The 23,035-nt window shown below is 37.1% G+C and overlaps 1 protein-coding gene and 1 pseudogene across 1 annotated transcript in view; one reads left to right on the top strand and one right to left on the bottom strand.

Moving 5' to 3' along the window:
• Cpa6 (carboxypeptidase A6) overlaps nt 1–23,035 on the top strand; it is a 389,851-nt gene that overhangs the window by 158,734 nt on the left and 208,082 nt on the right. The gene's annotated exons all lie outside the window — the stretch shown is intronic.
• LOC147824141 (ubiquitin-like) lies at nt 12,249–13,615 on the bottom strand (annotated as a pseudogene).

The following is a 23,035-nucleotide window of genomic DNA, read 5'->3' as shown; positions in this document are numbered from 1 at the left end:
AAGGAGAATGGGAACCTCCACCCTACGGTCACAAGTAAATGAATTTTACCAACAACAAGGAAGAATATAGGGGCATCCTGAGCACCAGATGAGACCACAGTCAAAGCTGATAGCTTGATTTCAGACCAATATCACCCTGAGCAGAGAATCCACTCACACTGTGCACAGACCTCTGACCTACAGAAACAGTAAAATAATACGATCAAGCTGCTAAATTTGTGGTAACTTAGCAATGAAAACCTAACACAATGGCTTTAAACAGCCAGTGACTTGGTGATCTGGCTGAAGATACTTTGCAACAGAAAGGTAAAACTGAGTTAGAGACCATGGGCTGTCAATATGTTTGGGACTGAAAATTACTTTTCTATTTTGTTTTTGTTGTTGTTGTTAAAGGTTTTGTAAAAGTAATGAAGCAATATTACTCTTGCTTTCTCTGGCATAATTTTTGAGACAGAAAAAATTCCTTATAATCCAGGCAAATGACCAGATACAGTTAGATTAAACTTCAGGAACTCAGTTTCCAGATATGTCTTGCATTTTTTCTTTTCTATGTGGCTACTGATAATGAGTAAACTCAGTAACAAAAACATATTAAGAGAAACAATACAATATGTGGGAAAACAAGAGTAAGTTAGAAACATTCTTTCAAAAGTAAAAAGTCTTCTACAAAATCATGATGCTAGTAATGATTATTACCAAGTGCTATGGTTTAGATCTTAAATGTCCTCGAAAACCTCCTGTGTTAAAGGCGTGGGATAGGGATTTAGCTCAATGGTTCCATCATCTGCTTTGCAAGCGCAAGGTCCCAAGTTTGATCCCCGGTACCAAAAAAAAAAAAAAAAGGCTTGGCCCCAGCCTGTGGTCCTACTGGGAGGTGGGGCAGAGCTCAGAAAGTGGGGCCTACCGAGAGGAAGTGAGGTCACAGGGGCACCTGACCTTGACTGGAGTTACTGGGACTCCATCTCCTCTCTCTTTGCTTCCTGGATGCCATAAAGTGAGCAGCTTTTCTCTGCCATGTGCTTCTACCATGACACAATGCCTTGCTATAGGTCCAGAGGCAACAGGGTCAAGCAACCATGAACTGAAACCTCTCAAGCTGTAAACCAAAACAGACACTTCCCCTTTCTAAATTGTTTATCTCAAGAATTTTTCACAGGGTCAAAAGGCTGATTAATGTACCTAGTCATGCCTTTTTTTGTTTATCTAGGTTGACAACAAAACCTTGGGCTAGTACCTTAGTGTTTTCAGTTGACTGTGTTTCCTTTCTACTATAAGGCTTTCCACTTTTCCTGTTTAAACAACCTATTCTGGTATGACATTTTAAAAGTAGCTGCTCTTGTTGAAGAGTAGAAACTGCCATTTCTGATACACTGAAGAGGACAGTTTCAGAAATTGAGTGAATCACGATCTCTCAGAAGAGATCTTGACCAAGCTCCCTCCTGCATAAGACCTCACCTATCAATGCCTTGCATGCATAGCTAGTGGTTGGCAGGCTCTATGTTGGTATGAAAGGAGAGCAAGACTCTGTGTCTCATTATCAGTCTCCAACCCAGACTGGTTTAGTTGGAAGTCACAGGATTCCAAAAGAGTGAGAGAGCAAACTTGCAAAACTCTTTGAAACCAAGTGAATGATGACCCTTCTGCCACATTCTGCTAACCAAAGGGACTCACTATCTGTCCAGGTTCACGTAATAGAAAAACTGACTCTGGTATTTGATGCAAAGATTGTAAGATGTGAATACAAACAGGAGAAGAATTTGTGGTCATTTTTGTAATTCACTACATCCTCTGTTCTCTACGCCGCCCCCCCCCATACATACATATTCCAAGCTGTCACCCAGAACCTGATGGAAGATGATCTCTGCCTAATTTCTCCTCTGCAGTCTCACTACCACTGTCTTAGTTCTGGCCCTGATCAGAGTTACCCTGAATTGCACCAGTCTCCCAAATGTCCTTTCTGTGTCCCTCGTACATGGCTTCTATTTGTTCTCCACATTAGCCAGCATATCTTTCTGAAATGAAAACCTAACTAAGTTACCTTTCTACTTAATGCCTCTTAAGTGTGCCCCATTGTTGACAGAAGTAATTCCCAAAACAAACTGCACATAGAGACTCCTAGGAAGCTTTTTATAAATAGCCGACATCTGGTCCAATATCCAAGATTCTGACTCAATTGCTCAGCTGAGGCTTTGTTATTAGTATGTTTTTTAAAAGCTCCCTAGGACATTCCATATATAGCCGAGGGAGTAAGCCACTGGCCTCAGGTATGGACTCTGATGTGACACATAGGTCCTTCAGGATTACACCTGCCTGCTTTTTTACTACTTCTCAGTATCTATCACTGTTCTTGGCTTAGTGCCCAACACCTTACCTTTACTAAAGTACTGTAACTGTAGTTTCTTACCTAAATGTCTTTCTCAAGCCATTCCGCTCTTCTAGATTACTCTTCTTTATCCACCTGGAATCCACCTTCTTTATCCACCTAGATTACTCTTCTTTATCCGTCTTCTTTATCCACCTGTGCAACTTTAAAGCCAAAGCTAAAATCTTGGGTTCTCCTTGAATTCTTTGGCCTTTGACGAATTCTATAGACTCATATCTATAGAATAGATATCATTCTCTATATCACTTTGTGTTTTCATCCCCAGTAGACTTGAGTTTCTTACAGATCTGAAACTGAACAGATTTCTGAATTGTACATGGTGGATAAGAAGTCGCTGATGGAAAAGAAAGGATGACACTTCAGCTGATACTAAAAGGGGTTTACATGTATATCCAGGTCCTTAACCAGAAACATAGCCCAGCCTATGCTTAGAAGAGGCCATTACTCCTTGATCCACCTCTCAGATTTTACTTTTTTTGTTCATGTTCCTTTATAGGTCACCCTTTATATTTATTCTTGAAATTTCATCTGAAAAATGTTAAATATGAATTTTTAGAAGACATTAACCTGTGATCAAAGACAAAGAGAAAGATGACATTTCTTTTTCAAGAACAGAGATTGAGCTTCAGACCAATGAGAAGATTTCTTCCAAGTGCAGATTATGCTTTGTGCTATTCCTTGCACCCATGACCTTGGAGCATCCTTTGAATAGTCATAAGCTATAGCCACAAATACTTTGTTTCATTAAAGAATTTCCACATTGTGATCCATTTTGCTTTTCTAGCTGTATAAACATGGAGCAATTTCTCATGCTCTCCTTTGTTTTAGAGGTCAGAGTTGGTGAGATGTTGATGTAACCTGAGCCTCACAACCCTTTTTAGAGAAGTGAACCATTGTCCCGAGAACTGATATAAAGGTACAAGCATGCAAATGAGTATCATTAACCTGAAGGAATAGACTATTATCATCCAAAGGTATTATTAAATTTTTAACCATGTGCAGTCTTGTACAGATCATATATGGAGATCAGTTAGCATAGTGACTCAGGGTGACCCTTAGAGAAATACTTCTTGGGTTCATATCCAGAATCTTCCTTGAACTAACTTAAGGAATGTCAGCAAGTTAACTAATTTCTCTGAGTCTCCATTTCCTGATCTACCTTACCAGATGAGAAGTTTCTAAAAGAAAGGACTACTTATCAAAATTCTTTGGGTAGAATTGATGTCTGCCTCTACTTTGTTTCCCTGGCACCTGCCAGGAGTAGATACCCAACAAACAAATAAGCAAATGAAATTCATTCATCCATCTACTGGCTTAAACTGTTCATACACACAACCCTAACTTGAATTCTCATCAAGAACATATGCATAACTGAATATATTTTCAACAAGATTTTAAAAATGAAAAAAATAATGGGTTCTTAATACCGGAATGATGGTGTTAAGGGGTATGATGGAATAAGCAATAGCATAATGTGGGGAAATTATCCATCTCTTCAATTATTAGGGAAAAATTTAGGAAAATTTAGGGAATAATCGATTTCTGGAACAGCTTAATGATAAGCTTCTTTTTATTAATTATATTAGTACATTTAAGGTATACAATACAATGACATTCATCATTGGAAAATGGCAGCTTTACATAATCCATCCTGGTTCTTATTTTTTTCCCCATTCCCCTGCCCTCCCTTCAACCCCTCCACACCTCCCTATCTACAAAGACTTTGTTTCCATTTTTTTCTTTTTCTCATTTAATTCCATTCCCTTCTTTCTTTTCCTCTACCCCTCCAATTTCCCCTTCCCCTCTGCACCTTTTCTTCCTATTTCACATTATCTGTTATAACTTCTAGTCTTTGTTTACACTTTCAGTTTCTCACACTACAAAAACTATTTGCTATGTACATATGTGCCCTATTTATTTCACATAAGAGTATCACCTCAATGTGCATCCATTTAGCTATAACTGTCTCTAGTTTCTCATTCTTTATGGCTGAGTAATACTCCTTATTAAAAAAAAAAACATTTTCTTTATACAGTCTCCAGTTGATGGGCAATTGGGTTGTTTCCAAGTTTTACCTATCATGAATTGTGCTGCTATGAACATGGGTACACATATATCACTGCGGTTCTTTTAATTCTTTGGGGAAGATACCCAGCAGGGGAATAGAGGGGTCAAATGGACTTCCATTCCTAGTTCTCTGAGGTATCTCCATACTGATTTCCACGGTAGTTGCACCAGGCTACACTCCCACCAGCAGTGGAGCAGGGTTTCTCTTTCCCCACAGCCCTGCCAGCATTTGTTATTGGTTGATTTCATGATAGCAGCCATTCTTTCTGGAGTGAGGTGAAATCGCAGGGTTATTTTCATTTGCATATCTCGAATGAGCAGAGATGTTGAACATGTTTTCACATGTTTATTTGCTATTTCTACTTCTTTGTCTGAGAACTGTCTGTTCATTTCAGATGCCCATTTTTGGATTGGGTCTTTAAATTTGGGAGGTCTGATTTTTTTAAGTTCTTTATAGATTCTAGATAGTAGACCTTTGTCTGAGGAAGAGCAGGTGAAAATTTTTTCCCACATTGTGGGATGTCTCTTCACATTGTTGGTGGTTTCTCTTGCTTGTGCAGAAGCTTTTTAATAAGAAGAGATCCCACTTGTTGATTGTTTGTTCTAGTTCACAGGCAACTGCGGTTTTGTTCATAAAATCTTTTCCTACACCAATGTCTTCAAGAGTTCTTCCTAACCTCTCTTCCACCCAGTTTGGTGTTTCTATTTTAATATTTAGATCTTCAATCCATTTTGATTTTAGTTTAGTGCATGGTGAGAGATATAAGTCTAGTTTTAATCTTAAATTTAACCCAATTTTTCTAGCTCTATTTTTAAAGAGGCTATCTTTCCTCCAGTGAGGGGTGTTTGGCTCCTTTGTCAAAGATGAGGTGGCTGAGTCTGTCTGAAGTTGTTTCTGCATCTTGTAATCTGTTCCACTGGTCCTCAGGTCTATTTCTTTGCCAGTACCGTGCTGTTTTTATCACAGTAGCTTTGGAGCATAGTTTCAAGTTGGGGGTTGTGATACCTCCTACCTTGTCCTTATTGCCTAGCATTACTTTAACTATTCTAGATCTGTTCTTGTTACAAATGAATTTTTGGACTGTTTTCTCAAGGTGTGTGAAGTATGCTGCTGGGATTTCAATTGGGATTGCATTGAATCTATACAGCAGTTTTGGAAGTATGGCAATTTTCACTATATTGATTCTTCCTACCCAGGAACAAGGAATGTCTTTCCATTTTCTGATATCATCTTCAATCTCCTTTTTCAGAGTGCTATAGTTTTCAGAGAAGAGGTCTTTGATTTCTTTCGTTAGGTTGATTCCTAGGTATTTCAGTTTTTTGGATGTTATTGTGAAAGGAATTCATTGCCCCATTTCTCTCTCAGTGAGTCTGTTGTTCGTGTAGAGGAAAGCTATTGATTTTTGTGTGTTGACCTTGTAACCAGCTACTTGACTGAATTTGGTTATTAAGTCTAGAAGACTTTTGGTGGAGTTCTTGGGGTCTTCTATATACAGTATCATGTCATCTTCAAATAATGACTATTTGACTTCTTCATTTCCTGTCTTTATTTCTTTTATTTCTTTCTTTTGTCTAATTGCCATGGCTAATATTTCCAGAACTGTATTGAACAGGAGTGGTGATAGTGGACATCCTTGTCTTGTTCCTGATTTTACTATGAAGGATTTCAGTTTTTGACCATTTAGTATGATATTGGCTGTTGGCTTTTCATAGATGGCTTTTATCAGATTGAGGTAGAGTCCATCTGTTCCAATTTTTTGTAGGGTTTTTATCATAAATGCATGTTGGATTTTGTCAAATGCTTTTTCTTCATCTATTGAAATGATCATATGGTTTTTGTCATTGGTTCTATTAATATAGTGTATTACATTTATTGATTTGCTTATATTGAACCATACCTGAATCCCTGGGATGAATCCCACTTGATCAGGGTGTATGATCTTTTTGATGATCTTCTGCATTCTATTTGCCAGTATCTTATTAAGGATTTTTGCATCTAAGTTTGTGAGTGAGATTGGCCTATAGTTGTCTTTTTCAGTTAGGTCATTCTCTGCTTTGGGGATCAAGGTGAAGCTTGTTTCCAGGAATGAATTTGGGAGTATTGCTTCCCTTTCAATTTCATTGAAGAGTTTAAACAGTAATGGCAGCAGTTCCTCTCTAAATGGCTTGTAGAATTCAGCAGTGAAGCTATCAGGGCCTGGGCTCTTCTTAGTTGGTAAGTTCTTAATTACATTTTCAATTTCACTGATTGATATTGGGTCATTTAGAATTTTTAGGTCTTCTTCGTTCAACTTTGGTAATTCAAATATATCTAGGAATCTGTCCATTTCTTCTGTGTTTTCCATCTTATTGGCATATAGGTTCTCAAAGTAGGTGTTGATGATCCTCTGGAATTCTCCTGTGTCCATTGTAATTTCACCCTTTTCATTCCTAATTGCATGGATTTGGGCCTTTTCTTTCCTTTTTCTGATAAGGTTGACTAAGGGTTTGTAAATTTTGCTTACCTTTTTGAAGAACCAACTCTTGTCTTCATTGATTTTTTTGTATTGTTCTCTTAGTCTCTAGTGCATTGATTTATGCCCTGATTTTTATAATTTCCTCCCTTCTATGGGCTTTGGGTTTGTCCTCCTCTTCTTTTTTTAGAAGCTTGAGGTTTAGGATCAGGTTGTGTAATAGAGCTTGCTCTGTTTTCCTAATATGAGTATTTGCTGCTTTGAATTTTCCTTGTTAGAGTTCTTTCATTGTGTCCCATAGATTCTGATATGTTGTACTGCCATTATCCTGTAGTTGTAGGAACTGTCTGATTTCTTCTTTAATTTCCTCTGTGACCCATTGGTTATTCAGAAGTTTGTTGTGCAGTTTCCATGTGTTTATGAAATTCTTGTGATTTCTTTTGCTATTGATCTCCAATTTCATTGCACTAATATACTGATAATATACAGAGGATAACTTCAATTCCTTTGCACTTACATATACATGTTCTATGAATGAGTATGTGGTCTATTTTAGAGAATGACCCATGTACAGCTGAGAATATGTATTCTGATTTTGTAAGGTGGAACACTCTGTAAGCATCTGTTAAGTTCATTTGTTCAAGAGTTTCATTTAGTTCTAGTATTTCATTGTTTATTTTTTGTCAAGTTGATCTATCTATTTGTGACAGTGAGGTATTAAGATCCCCACTACTATTGTGCTAGGGCTTATATTATTTTTCATGTCTGTTAGTATTTCTTTTATATAGTTGAGTGCACTAGTGTTTGGTGCATAGATATCTATGATTGTCATCTCTTCCTCTTGGATTGTTCCCTTTACAAGGATGTAGTGTTCTTCTTCATCTCTCTTAATCAGTGTTGGTTTGAAATCCACTTGATCTGGATAGAGGATAGCTCCTCTTCCTTTTTTTCGGGTTCCTGTCACATGGAGTATTGTTTTCCACACTTTAACTTTCAGTCTATGGGTTTCTTTTTGAATTAGGTGTGTTTCTTGTAGGCAGCAAGTTGGATCTTGCTTCTTGACCCATTCTGCCAGTCTATTTCTTTTGATTGATGAGTTGAGATGATTAACGTTGATGGTTATAACTGATATGTATTGACTTATCCTTGTCATGACATTTTTTAAAACATTCTTTTATTGGTACATTTTAGGTATACAATATGTTTACATTTATCATTGGGTGCTTGTACCTGTACATGATGTATCTTGGTTCTTATTTTTTTCCCCATTACCTGTGTGCCCTTCACCCCCTCCATACTTCATTATTTACATAGATTTCATTTCCTTTTTTTTTTTCTCATAATTTTTCCTTTCTCTTCTTTCCTTTCCCCTTCCCCTCCCACTACACCTACACCTTTGGACCTTTTCCTATTTCAAATTATCAATTATTCATTTTAATCATTTTAATCCATATTTACACTTTCAGTTTCTCACACTAGAGAAACTATTTGGTAATTATACACGTGTGTCCTATTTATTTCACTTAAGAGTATGGCCTCAATATGCATCCATTTAGCTATAAATGACTCTAGTTTCTCATTCTTTATGGCTGAGTAGCACTCCATTTGATAAAAAAAAAAAAATCACATCTTCTTTATCCAGTTTCCAATTGATGGGCATTTAGGCTGTTTCCAAGCTTTAGCTATTACAAACTGTGCTGCTATAAACATGGGTGCACATATATCGCTGTGGTATGACTTTTTTTGTTGTTGGATTCTCCCCCTTTGAGTTTAATTTCTTGTTGTGCCTGATGAATTCATTCTGGTGGGCTTCCTGGGGTTGTGATCTTCATTGTCTTTTACTAGGATATTGTTTAAAAATTTTTGGCATGCTGGTTTGGTATTCATGAAGTTCCTAAGATGCTCTTTGTCATGAAAGTATCTCATTTCTCCATCAGTTTTGAAAGACAGTCTTGCCGGGTACATCAATCTGGATTGGAGCCTGTTTTCCTTTAGGGCTTGAAATATCTTGCTCCATGCTCTTCTTGTCTTGTGATTTTATGTTGAGAACTCTGCTGTGATTCTGATGGGCTTTCTGTTGTTTGTGATTTGTTTCTTTGCTCTAACTGCTTGTAGAATTTTGTTCTACTGTTGGGTTTATAGAATCTTAACAATTATATGCCTATATGTAGATTTTTTTGATCAAGGCTAGTTGGAGTCCTATATGGCTCATTTATCTGTATGTCAAGTTCTTTTCCCCTATTTGGGAAGTTTTCTGCCATTAGTTCTGTGAACAGTTTTTTTTTTTTTCATTTCATAAGCACTCTCTCTTGTTTCTTCCTTGACTCCAATCACCCTGATGTTATTCTTCCTTGCATCATCTAACAGCTGTTGGACTTATTTCTTGTGGTCCCTTAGTATTTTAAAGAAATTTCTTTTCCTGGTCACTAATTGCAGTCCTATCTTCTATATCTGAAATTCTATCTTTACATTGGCTCATTCTGCTGCATAAACTTTCAATGGAGTTTTTAATCTCCTGGAAATCTGTTTGCATCTGTTTTATGGATTCCATTTGTTTTCTATGTTGGGATTCCATCATGTTTCTCAGCTCCTCTATTTTTCATCTGTGTCCTCTCTAGATTTATTAATCCTATCTTGCACTATGGCCACAATCTTTGCTGTTATCTGAGAAATTATTTCTGATTTTATTTTTTCTAGGTCCCCTTTTGTTGCCAGTTCAGGGCATCCAGGTGGTTGAGTATCAGATTGCTCCATCTTGTTGCCCTTTGAGGTTCCCTTGGGTGATCTGGAAGTCTGGTTTTGGGACTTATGTACGTGTCTTCTCATTTCAACAGATGCAGCCTGCTGTGTCTTTGTTGGGGTGACTTTTTGCTCACCCAGTAGTCTTGAATTCTCAGCAAGCCACTGAGCAGCCCTTACTCTGCAGCTCACCAGTACACCAAGTCCTGGGTTCAGAGTGGTGGCCTTCTAGATCCCTGAGCTGACCTGTTGTCTGGGCGGGCTTCTGGCTGTTGCCTGAGCACACTTGGGATGGTATCTAGGCATGCCTCTTGCTGGGCCACCCATGTAGCTACTGTCTGGCAGGGCCTTTGATTGGGGGCTGGGCGCCCCAGTTTCTGTTTTCTGCTCAGGCTTTGTCTAAGGTCTCCTAGCACTTATCAATGGTATAGGGTTAAGCCTCTAGGCATTGCTTGTGTTTCTGTACAGCTCTTTTCCAGGCAGGTCCCTGGCTGTGGCTGGTGGTATTACAAGCCTCTGGCTGAAGCCCATGTCCCTGTATAGTCCCTTTCTGGGCCGGCCTTTGGCTTGGGTGGGTGTGCTGGAGCCTCTGGGGTTAGGGAAGAGCCCCAGGTGGGATCTGCCTGCAGCCACACTGGTCTGGGCCACACAGTTACTCCCTGAGATCTGCCTGCACTTAGAGATGGAATGGCGGGCCTCTGGTGGGAGTCCTTTTGCCCGTGCCAATGATAAGCTTCTTGAAGGAACCATCTCAGACATCTGTAATCATCCATTAAATTCTTACTAAACTCTAACATTTTTGCATTGGGGGTTGACTAACTCAATAAATACAATAACTCTGAATATTAGAAACATTTGAATTTGAAAGTCAGAACTCAGGTATTTTGCCTGAGAGTCATTTTGTGATTTTTTATATAATCAAAAAGGTCTGTATCTCCTTAATTTTCTGATATACTTGATTAGTGAACCCATTCAGTATACCCTAAAAACACCTTTTAGGGATGCATACATGGCAATATTTTTACTCTAAAAACTTCAGAGCAGCTTTTGCATATTCAACAGTCACAACTACAAAGATTTTGCTCAATTAAAGGAGTTTCCTGTTTTCCTCTATTTTGTTTTTCTAGTTTTATAAATATGGAAGGATTAAAATTCCCATGGTCACACAAACATATTTCTCAGATGTTTGTCTGATAATTGCATTTACTTTAAGGCTATCTGATCATCAGCGTTCCTTCTGTTCTCTCATATTTCCATCATGTTTTGAATGTGAACTGTGATCTGAGCTAAGAATCACATTATATTATTGAGAAAGAGGAAAGGAGGAAGTACAAAGAGGATGGAGCATAATCTAACTGAGGAAAAGATATTGATCCAGTAAAGGGACTGTGATCTTTGATAAGCTGCATCACAAATCTTGTCTGCTTACTCCCTTAGAGAGATAATATTGAGAGCACAGGCAGAAGAAGCCTTTGCATTAGGGGACCAGGGTGAGCCTTTTGACAATAGTAATGCCTTTTGGCAATATTCAGAGAGAAAAAGCCTTCGGCTATCACATAAGGAGTTAATAGACAAGAGGATAAACAATGGAAGGGCAGAGTATACTCTCCTTTCTACTTTCAATATTTCTATCCCTCCTGCCCTAGAATTCCAGCTACAAGAGAAAAAGAAGATAAAAGCAAAAATAAAAGTACATGCTACATCTGGGAAAGAAGCATGGGCTATTGTGGGAAGTCATGACAGCAGGCTTCCCACGGTATCTCATCTTTCACATGCCATCGACATCTCATTGGAGACTGTGAGAAATTCCACATATAGGGTCCTGAGAATTATTTGGGGCTGTCCTGGGATCTTGTAATTGACAGGTCCCACTCATTTCCCCAGCCAGCTTTGCCATACCCTATCTCCAATATCAATATCAAGAGCTTAACTTGGAATAGAAGCCCATTCTTTTAATCAACAAATTATACAATTTGAACAAGATCAGTCAAGGTCCAATCAGGAGTAATTTGAATTGAAAATGTTTAATATAAAGTAGTGCTATGATTTGAGTGTGATTTGTCACTTCTGAAACTTATATTGCAATTTGGTCCCCAGTATAACAGTGTTGAGAGGTGGTGATTAGGCAGTTAAGAAAGATTAGTGTAGCTCTTGCAGAACTGAATTACTATTTGCCATGAGAACAGGTTATTCTAATGCTAGATTGCCCTTTATATTTTGTAACTTCCACATGTTCCCACTTGTCTTTCTATTTTTTTGCCGTGTTATGACATACCCAAGGCCCTTGCCAGATGCAGCCACCCAATCTTGGATTGCCAGCTTCCAGAATCATGAGCTAAGTAAATTTCCTTTCTTTATGAATTATGCAGTCTGAGGTATTCTATTATAGCAACAGAAAGCAGAATAAACCAAGTAGCATTAACTAGTAAATGGTGACTAATCTCTAAAAGTGTGTAAGTGAAGAAATACAAAGGCAGAGGCCAGCTACTACCCCTCAGATGAGGAACAATATCAAAAGAAGGGACTATGAACTTGGTAGAGCATCTTCTCCTTCATCCTAAGAGTGAGAGTAAGATATCCTTGGAATTGGTGGCCCAATGAGTAAGATATTTCCTTTTTTTTGGAATGCAAAAACTTTATTGAAAGCGCAATGGAACTTCTTGTATGCTTAAAACACAGGGGAAACACAGATACCTCCCCTCAGATGGAGCACCAGGTGCAAGGTGGACTCCTTCTGGATGCTGTAGTCAGACAGGGTGCGTCCATCTTCCAGCTGCTTGCTGGCAAAGATCAGCCTCTGCTGGTTGGGGGGATGCTCTCCTTGTCTTGGATCTTGGCCTTGACATTCTCAATGGTTTCACTGGGTTCTACCTCGAGGGTGATGATGTTGCCAGTAAGGGTCTTCATGAAGATTTGCATCCCTCTTCTCAGACACAGGACCAGGTGCAGGGTGGACTCCTAGTGGATGTTGTAGTCAGATAGGGTGCGTCCATCTTCCAGCTGTTTGCCGGCAAAGATCAGCCTCTGTTGATACCTTGCTTAGGTGTCAGCAAAACTTGCTGGAGAATATGTGCCACTGGGCTTCCAACACACTGCCAGGAGCCAGGTCATACGAAGAATCCTCTTTCCTTCCTATATTTACATGTAGTTTTAAAGCATCCTTTTGACAAAATCTCACACTGACCCATGTGACAGTTAATCTTGATTTTCAACTGGATTGGATTAAAAGACACCTAGAGAGGTGCAGTAATTAGATTTTGAGCATACTAACTTCATCAATGGATTAACCAGCTGATGAGTTTATGGATGAATGGGCTATGTAGAGGTGGGGCATATTTGGAGGAAGTAGGGCACTGGGAGCATGACTTTGAAGGGTTTATTTTTTCTTGTGATCTCCCTTTTTGCATTCTGGCTGCCATACTTTCTGTCATGATGTTGCTGCCCTACAGCCAGTTGACTGTAGACTGAAACCTGTGAAACCATAGGCCAAAATTAACATTTCCTCTCCTAAGTTGACTTTCTCAGGAATTTGATCACAGCAATGAAAAATGTGATTAGCACAACCAGCTGTAAAAGAAGAAATGCATATCGAGTCCAGCTTGAGTAACACAAAGCAGGACAAAAATTGTACCTGGAGTTGAAAGGCAAAATATTGCTAACTGGCGCCACACTTCAGTTAACCAGGGATATAGTGGTTAATGAGACAAATTAAATCCTTATTTTCATTAACCCTGCCATCTAAAGAGGACTGCAGAGAGGTAAAAAGGCTATAGCCAAGGGTAGGGGTTAAAGGATAACCTAAAATCCTAACCACCAAAAAAAAAAAAAAATGAGAGAGAAGGGATTTCCCAGCTATTAGATGCCTCATGTAATCCTCACAATTTAAATAAAGGTTTATTCCAATTTTACATGTGAAAAATGGAGCCATGCTGCAGAAAACTTTTCCAAATTAAGGAGTTCATTTTGAACAGGATTTAAGTAAATTTTTTATTTAAAATATTTAACAGGTTTAAAAAAAGCTTCTACTGAGACTACATGTTAGCCACCTGAGAGTAAGAAATGTCACTGAGAATACAAATATGGCTTTTTTTACAATGTTGCCCAACAATGGTATTCCCCTGGCAGTTAACCATCTCTCTTGTCACCTCCAGCAAACTACTTTGCTTTTTAAATTCACCTTGATTGACAATTTGTTAAGTATGTCTCAACCCAGTATATTTTAATAATTAGAAGCCAACATTAAAAAGTCATTTTTCTAATGTGAATACATGAATAATTAAGGAGGTGCTGAGAGACAGGGAGAAATGTTGGCAATGAATGTGGCATTTCTATTTTAATAAATCTAAAGTTGGTTCTACATATCACAGATTTCATTATTTATCATAGATTTTGGAAAAGATACACTGGGAGAAAAATTTACAGATTATAGAGAAAATATAAAATAGATTTTGGAATAGCAAAATCTCTCAGAGTCACTCCAATTTCTTTCAGGAGTATGAGACCACTTGATCAAAGTTGTCAAATGATATAGGCTAAATATTGACTTTTATAGGACTTAAAACATTTCTTTACATAGTTTTTCCTTAATGACTTGTTCGAGTAATATTTCTACCATCTAACCATAAATGAATTCAATTTCAAGTGAAGAATATAAGAAACATGAGCCATAAAGTTTAATTCTCTGACCAGTACTGCTTAACCTCTTTCCTTCATCAGATCTTTGAATAATGGTCTCTAGAGAATGTTCATGAAGCTGAAAGGTAGTATCAAATAATAAGTGAGGTTATTTGAGGTTATAGTCAGGATTCCAGGTAAGTTTAATAAAACAGGAAAAGGTTCAGAAACACAGAAATTAAAGTTACAGTATTTCAAGGACAAGTGCAAAGTCCTGCTTGGAAACATTTGTGATATGAGCCACAAAGAAGGGAAGGTATAAAGGTCATAGTGAAATATGAGCATACTGTGAATGAATACTGCATAATACACAAGCTGGTGTATCTGTTGAGATGGAAGGGTTCTTGATGTTCAGACATTCCTGAGTGACCTTTGTTCATATGGTAGACTGTTAGTTACTCCACAAGGTCTGTTGTCTCTTCTTTCTGGGCACTGTGATTTATAACCTCTCTTGCAGTTAAGGGTGGCCAGAGGACTGCAAATAGCCAAGGACATACACGAAAAAGATGTGGGCCATTTCTGAGCTGAGACTTTAAAAAATGGAAGTATTTTTCTCCATGCCTTCTTTTCTGTCCTGTTGCCTGCATGAAAACAAAAACAAAACCCACGAGCATAAAAGAGGCAGATAAGGAAACTTTCTAGATCCTGAATCACCGCATAGAAGAAGGCTCCCCACTCACAAAAAATACACACTTTTGTCTGTTACATGACCAAGAAATAAGTTTCTCTTATATTGGAGTTACTGTATTGTTCTTAAGCATCATTACAGCTAATAAAGAAAATGTTTCATAGATATAGAGAGTTACATTAACATAAATGAAAATATGTGACAATAGTTTAGCAGTTGGAAAGTAGGTGGTAGGAACATAATCTGGAAAGAAAGAAACCAGTGTGTATGTGGAAACAAAATATTTGGTAAAATTATCATTTTAACTTGGAATACAAAACAAGCATCTATATATCCTATGGATCTAAGTGAAGTTATTGAAAATACCCAGAAGGTAGCAAGTGTTGGTTTTCTTCACTGCTTGCAGAAAGGTAAGAGCCAAGTTCAGACAAGAATTGACCGGTTTACAAACATAAATAAATAGGAGTCAGATGTCTGCAAGGGTAGGAAAACCAGACTGACTCTAGATCCTAAACATAAGAAGACTAAAAAAGATTTCGAGCAAAAAAAGCCCATTAAGATTTCTCAGGTTTGCAAAGTGACTGAGATTAAGGGAGTTGATTTGCTACCTTTCCACCCCAATGGACTATTCTAGTTGTCCTCAAAGTGGTTTCCATTAGTTGAGAGAAGAGGTAGCGTATGGGGGACAAAAAGAAACATGAGAATTATATCTAGGAAAGAGCCTAGGGCATATTTACTTAATAAATCTTAATGGGAGAAAATGGACCAGAAGCCTTTTAGGTTTCTAAGAGATGGCCCAACATATCACAGATTTGACAAAAAGAAAAAAACAGAACTTTTCCTGATAAAACCTTATTCAACAAACAGAATCCCAAACTTGAACAAACCAAAAGCAGCCTGCAAAAGTTGCTTGCCTCCAAGGAGTACATGTTCATCATTACCCACTGCAAATGTGGCTATGAAGACTAATGAGGAAAGGAGAGCTTCCTAGAGAAAGCCAAGGAGTATGGTGAATGTGTGGTTGATCCCAGATGGCAGACATTGGGTCCAATCAAGAATCTTCCTCCACTGACAGAGCAGGAAGTCTTTCCTTTGTTTCTTAAGATGTTGTTACCACCTGACCTGTGATTCTATTGCTCCACTTTCCTCCCTATTCCAAAAGGAAGATGTTTTTGTGGATATCCTATATCTACTCATCAGTACACAGGAGGGCAAGGGAAGCAATCAGGAGCAGATAACCTGCCTTTTTGTCTGTGCATCTCAGAACATAAAAAGCCACATCTGGACCCATTGGAGAAGACTGTGCTACCTAAAGGGATTCAGCTTGGGCTCTCAAGCGGATACACAGTAACAAAGTTAATCACCAGAACTCAGCTTCTTCTGGGCCATATTTCATGATATCCTTATACATAGGAGGGTCATGTGCATGAGTTTCAGCCAGGGGAGGAAGAAGCAAAAGTGATAAATGACATCACAGCTAAGACTTTACAACCACTCCTCTCTCTTTTTCTCTGTCCTCTGGCTGTACCATGACTATGACAAGGTCTTAAAGAATAGTGGTACTATAATAGGAATGAGACTTGTCCCAAATCATCATGCGGTGTAAAGTCACCAATGGCATGAAACAACTGCATCAGAAGTAATGGAAAACTGTTGAGTTTAAGCAAGTATACATTCTAGTTGGTTTGCAGCAGTATCTGGTCTTACTTTAACTAATAGAACCAGTACCTCTGAAATCCACTCCAGCTCTGGAACTCCTAGCTGTATTGTCTGTGGATCCACAGGTTATAATTTAATATTTTAAAAAACTGCCATAAACTGAGAACTTACAAACATACTCATTCCCTCATACAACCCTATGCTGGGTATTGTATGATCTTATGAATAGAAACTGGACTTCAAACGAGGAACTAAGAGGTGTTCTTTAGGACATCCAGAGGGAGAGGGGAAAAGAGAATTTAGTAGAACCCATACAGCTGTACTCTAAATTTATCTCTAAACGTGTTCAATGATCTTGTCAAATTGACTTATTCGCTGTTCTCCAAATATAACCTCTATTTCCCATCTCTGAGGCTTTTTCTACCTATGTAGAAATATATTCCACAACTGTTTAAGTGATACTATGTACCAAGCAACTGCTTTAGATGCTGACAGCTACAGTAGTAAACACAACCAACAATAAACCCTGTAAAAAAAAAAAAGTTAAAAACTCATAGATATCAGGGGAAAGTAAGTAAAGCAGGGAGGAACGTTGAGGTTCATGGTGTATAATTTTAAATGGAATGGTGAGGGAAGACGTCACCGAAAAGAGGGAACTTAAGCAAAAGCTGAAGTTGAAGGAGGTGAGGGTGAGCCTTTAGGAACTTCTTTACCTACCTGTCAGAAGGGCCAGTTTCAGGCACTAACTCATTAGAAAACTTTTGCCATTGCCAGAACTAACTGCATTCTTCCTCTTTTTTGAGCCTTTTAAGAACTTAGCTATTCTCTGGTAAAATCTGTTTCAAGAGTATGGTTTCCTTACTGAAACTCATGTTCTTATTCACACTAGAGTTTTGAGAACAACAAACCAATTTGATTAAGATAACCTACGGTTAACAAATTCTAGCTCTCTTGACCTTCACCCCACACAATCTCCATCAGCAACTAATGTATTTTGAAATTGACACCTGACATTTACTCAACATCATTTCACCCTTTCAAAGGAAACTGCTGTGCACACATCCCTTCCACATAGAAATTCTGCCCGTTTTGCCTCATACACAAAGGTTATGTTTTTAAAAAGATACATAGTACGTGTCAATCAGAAGGACAAAAAAAGGTTAAGAACACGTGTAGACTTGAGTCCAGAGAACAAAATGGCGTAGAGAGAGAGAGAAGGAAAAAAACCAAAAAGACAGACCTGTGAGCCAGTTTGAAGGCAAAGGCAAGCAAAACCAAACAATTACAGAATTACAGATTCACTTTGATCTGGGGGTTAACGAAGAAAGAAACTTTAACAATCACTTAGGACTGAGTGAGTGATTCAAGTATAGTATCTTGGTTATTCTCAAAGACAAGGTAGAAGGGGAAATCTGATTTGCTTGGGAACACTTTTCAGACTACCTCAGCAACTGTGTGGTATCACAAGCCCAGGATGTCACAAAGGAAAACTTAGTAAATAGCAACTACAGATCTTAGTGTTCCTAGTACTCTTCAGAGAATCTATAATTATTTATTTTTAACCTCTTTTAAAACAAAAATTTGTACACATGCTTTAGGGACTGTTTCATGTAGTATCCATTGTAAATGTATAGATCCTTTCTTTAAGCAATTATAAGCCTGAAAGAAGTATAGCAAAATAAGGTTCAGAACTCTTCAAAAAATAAATATGTATGTAACTTATGAGAAGTTAAATTTTTTAATTCCTCCTCTAAGAATTTGTGTAAAAATAATTGCTAAAATTCAAATTTTGAGATAAATACTATACTAATTTCCACATGGGAGGTAAAGAGTGTAACTGAAAGCTGAAAGTGACCCTCTGTACTTAATTTGGAAACATTTTAAGAATTCAATTCTTATACCATATAGAAGTACAATTAATAAAAACAGAATTATTCTTGGAACTGAAAGCATTTTCTTTAAAAATGTAATAGTCAGCAAGGACCCGAGTTCGATCCCTGGTACCCAAAAACAAAACAAAACAAAAAATGTAATAGTCAAAGCCCATATTGATCCTCAAAAAATGAGAACTTATATCCTCAAAGTATGGCCACCCAAAAATCAGTTGGGTTTCACATAGTTTCTTTTTTTTTTCTTTTGTATTAAATTCTTTTATTAGTACATTGTAGGTATACAACACAATTACATTTCTCATTGGGAATTGTACCTTTACATAATGCATCTTGGTTCTTATTTTTTCCCCATCCTAGCCCTCCCTTCACGCCCTCCACCCTTCCCTATTTACAAAGACTTTATTTCCATTTTTTCCATTTCTCAGCATTTTTTCCTTTCCCTTCTTTCCTTTCCCCTGGCCCTCCCACTACCCCTACCCCTTTGGACCTTTTCTTCCTATTTTACATTATCGATTATTCATTCTAATAATTGGTACACTTTAGGTATCCAACATAATGACATTCATCATTGGAAATTTGCACCTTTACATAGTCTCCCTTGGTTCTTATTTTTCACCCTTGCCCAGCCCTCCCTTCAACCCCTCCAGTCCTCCCTATTTACAAAGATTTTGTTCCTATTTTTCCATTTTCTCATATTAATCCCATTCCCTTCTATCCTTTCCCTAGCCCTCCCACTTCCTTCCCCTTTGCCCCTTTTCTTCCTATTTCACATTATCTATCATACATTTAGTCCTTATTTACACTTTCAGTTTCTCACACCAGAGAAACTATTCAGTATTTATACATGTGTGTCCTATTTATTTCACTTAAGAGTATCCCCTCAATGTGCATCCACTTAGCTATAAATGTCTCTAATTTCTCATTTTTTATGGCTGAGTAGTACTCCATTTTATTAAAAAACCACATTTTCTTTATCCAGTCTCCAGTTAGTTTCTTGATTGTGCTAAGAAAACCACTGGTTTTGGGGGAATTGGGTTTTGTTTTGTTTTGTTTTGTTTTAAAAATGTATGTAAAAAGCAATAGGATTATAAAACTCCATATAACAGTTTTCTATGAAGGGTTCCAAATTCTTTATAAAATTAGCTCATTTAAATCTCACAACTCCCGACCAGGTAAGAAATGACAAGTGGTGTTTCTGATAGGCTTTATCTCCTTTTCTGCTAGGAAATAATGAGTAGCAGTCACTTTTGAAGCTGAGATGGGGTACTGTTTCCTGACATCCAGTTGAAGCACTAACCTAACCTCATTCCAACTCTCTCCAAATGTTATAGTTGTGCTCCAACTTGGTTTTTACTTCTATTTTTCTAAGATCTGACAATGCATTGTCACAGATGATGTCTTCATGCAGATCTTGACGAGACAAGAGACAGGAAAGAAGAATTTTAGTAGAACTCAGTTTTTGTCTCTTGAGGAAGAAAACCTTTAAGATGTAAGTTCTCAGCACATCTGAGTTTTTCTACAAATGGGTAATTTCTATTGTCTTGATTTATATAGGACTCAAATGGACTTTAAAAAGTTAGACTTACTTATTTTTGAATAGGTAACAAGATATTGATGAGGTTCAAATTCAAAATATTCAAAGGACATATAATTTGAATTTAATAAAATATTCCTATTCTCCTTCTCCTCCTCTAGTCACCTAATTCCACCTATACCCACAAAGGCCACAAGTGTTGTTAGTTTCTTACAGAGACATTTTACACAAATCCAAGAAGAAAGAAAGAGAGAAAGATAGTCTCTACATAAATATATAGAAACGTATATATCTATGCCTATTAAATATATAAAATCATTTATATGCCATATACCTACATATTTAGCATATCTACATAGATATATATTTCTCATCATTTTTCATAAACTATAACAAATTATATATACAGTTTTACTACTTGCTTTCTTCACTGAGGATATCTTAGTGATCATTCCACAAAAATATTTTTAAAAAGCTCCTTCATTCTTTTTTGCAGCTACATAGTCTTACATTTTACTGATACACTAGAATTTCTTTAACCAGTATCCTGATATTAAAATTGTTTCCAATCTTTTGCTATTACAAACATTGTTGCAATAAAGACATGATAAAAAGTCATTTCATATATCCCACTAGGGAAAGTTCTAAGAAATGGAACTGCTATGTCCAAGTTGATGATGTGTACTTGATTTATAGATTTGCACTCTACAGAAGCATTGTTAATTCACACCCCCACCAGAAATGTATGAGAATTCATGTTTTTCTATTTCTTCCCAACATATTCTATAATCAAGCTACTTAACTCAAAGAGAAAATATAGACCAATGACTTTTCCAGTTATTAAAGAAGATATCTGATGCTTCAAGTGATTTCATATGTTTTCAGGCCCATAAATTAAAATTGTTTTGAAAACAATTTTCAAAATTGAACTTTAATTAAACTATTTAAGTGCATGAGTCATAGCCCATTCACTGTCACTATAGTTTGCCCAAAAAACTTCTGGGTGACAGCATTCTAAACCTCACTTAGCTGACACATTTTAAGAACTACTTGATGCCAAATATTTCTGGTACCATAAAAGAGTTTGAACAATTAAAGCTCCTTAGACTACAATTTAGTCACTTTCAGGAAAATTTGGAAATAATGTATGTAGTAGAACATAGAAAGTATTACTCCATATTTTCTATTTTAAAACATATTCTTTTAAAAAAATCTTATTTTATTTAAAATCATAAAAGTGTATTCCATAGTAGGATTAAGAATTTCAAAAGTATGTGTAGGTTGACATTGTGATGTTACAAGTTGAACTAGAAAACACTGCCAAGTAAGAAATCAATTTTTATGAGAAATTTAAATGTATGTTTCATGTGCCAGCCCAGCCAATCTACTACATTTTATTTATATAGCATTTGTAAAGATGAAATCAAGATATCTGAAATTCCACATGAGGATTTCTACTCAACTATAAATTATTTTCAGATGATTTGCAGTATTTCTTTCCATTTTTAACAGTTACAGAAAATTATCTGGATTTTACTATATACTTGTGTTTTATGTATATACCCAGAATTCTGGCATTCTCCATAGAGTCAAGCACATTCTGGGTGTCAGTGTCCAGTTGTAAACCTCTACATATTACTCTAATGGTTTTATCTATTTATAGTTCACTGAGAAACTATGCAGCCTGAAGGTTACCATGGGGCAACCATGCTGGCTACAACTCAAGATGGCCACAGTCATGTCAGGCTATCTCTATACATGACGTTAATTAAGTATCATGTCTACAGTTTAAAATTCCAAAGCAGGATTTAAAAAGAGAAGAAGAGGGCTGGGGATTTAGCTCAGTGGTTCTGGCAACTGCCTTGCAAGCATAAGGTCCCAAGTTCGATCCCAAGTACCAAAACAAAACAAAAAAGAGAAGAAGAAATGAATTTGTCTTGGTTACTTTTTTTGTTGCTGAGACAAAGTACCCAACACCCAAAGTTAAAGAAGGAAAGGTTTATTTTGGCTCACAGTTTGTAGAGGTTTCAATCCATAATTGGCTGGCTCCATGGCTGAGCATCATGGCAGAAGAGCATCACAGAGGAGAAACAGTTCATGGTGGACAGAAGGCAGCAAAAGCAACAAGCAGCAAATGACAAACAGCAAAATCTTTCTGTCCCTTATATCCTTTACAGCCTACCCACCCATGGAGCGGGTAACACTCACATCCAGGGTGGAACAGCCTTATTAGCCTTACACCATGAATCAATCCCAGCATCACATCCTTGATTCCAACATCACACTCTAGCCTCAGCCACCTCTGAAAAGCCCTACCTATGACTGCCTGAGGCTTTGGGGAGACATCTAGACACAAGCCATAACAAAATTCATGCCAAAATCTAGTATAGTTGAAAAAAAACTAAAGATTAAAAAAGAAAACTAAAAAACTAAGGGTACAAAAAGAAAACTTTGTAGGAAAAGAGTAACAAATACAATGTTTTCATTCAATGGAGCCATCAGATTAACAGCCAATTTCTCAGCAAAAGCAATGAAAGTCAGAAGAGAGCAACTACAATAATAACTGCCAACCTTTCAGTATATACCCAGCAAAAATATTTTTGAAGAATAAGGGAAAAATAAAGATATTTCTAGACATAACTGAAAGAGATCATCAGCAAGAGTTACTAAAGGTCATGTTAATGGGCATTCTTCAGAAGACACAACTTCCAAACTGATGCAGAAAAAAAAAGAACAAAAATGTCAATCAGTAAAAAGAACAAGAATGTTTAAAAGAAGCAACATAGATAGGACAACTAGAAAGCACTTGTTAGATGGATAATATCCTTTATGCTTGACCTATTTATGGTTATGTGAATTTTTATTTTGTAATAATTCATTAAGCTGAATACTTGTTTTGATATAATTTTTACAGCAAAACTATTTTTAAAATTTGACAACTTTCTATTGGCCTCTTAACATAAAAAAGGTGAAGTGCCCCTCAAACTCTTGAAGGAGCTCACAAGC

The sequence above is a fragment of the Heterocephalus glaber genome, unplaced genomic scaffold (genome assembly GCF_053883595.1).
Source record: "Heterocephalus glaber isolate CG9 unplaced genomic scaffold, H.glaber_assembly_v1.0 deba00001553, whole genome shotgun sequence".
In the NCBI taxonomy this organism is placed as follows: Eukaryota; Metazoa; Chordata; class Mammalia; order Rodentia; family Bathyergidae; genus Heterocephalus; species Heterocephalus glaber.
This window is presented reverse-complemented; position numbering and strand designations above follow the sequence as displayed.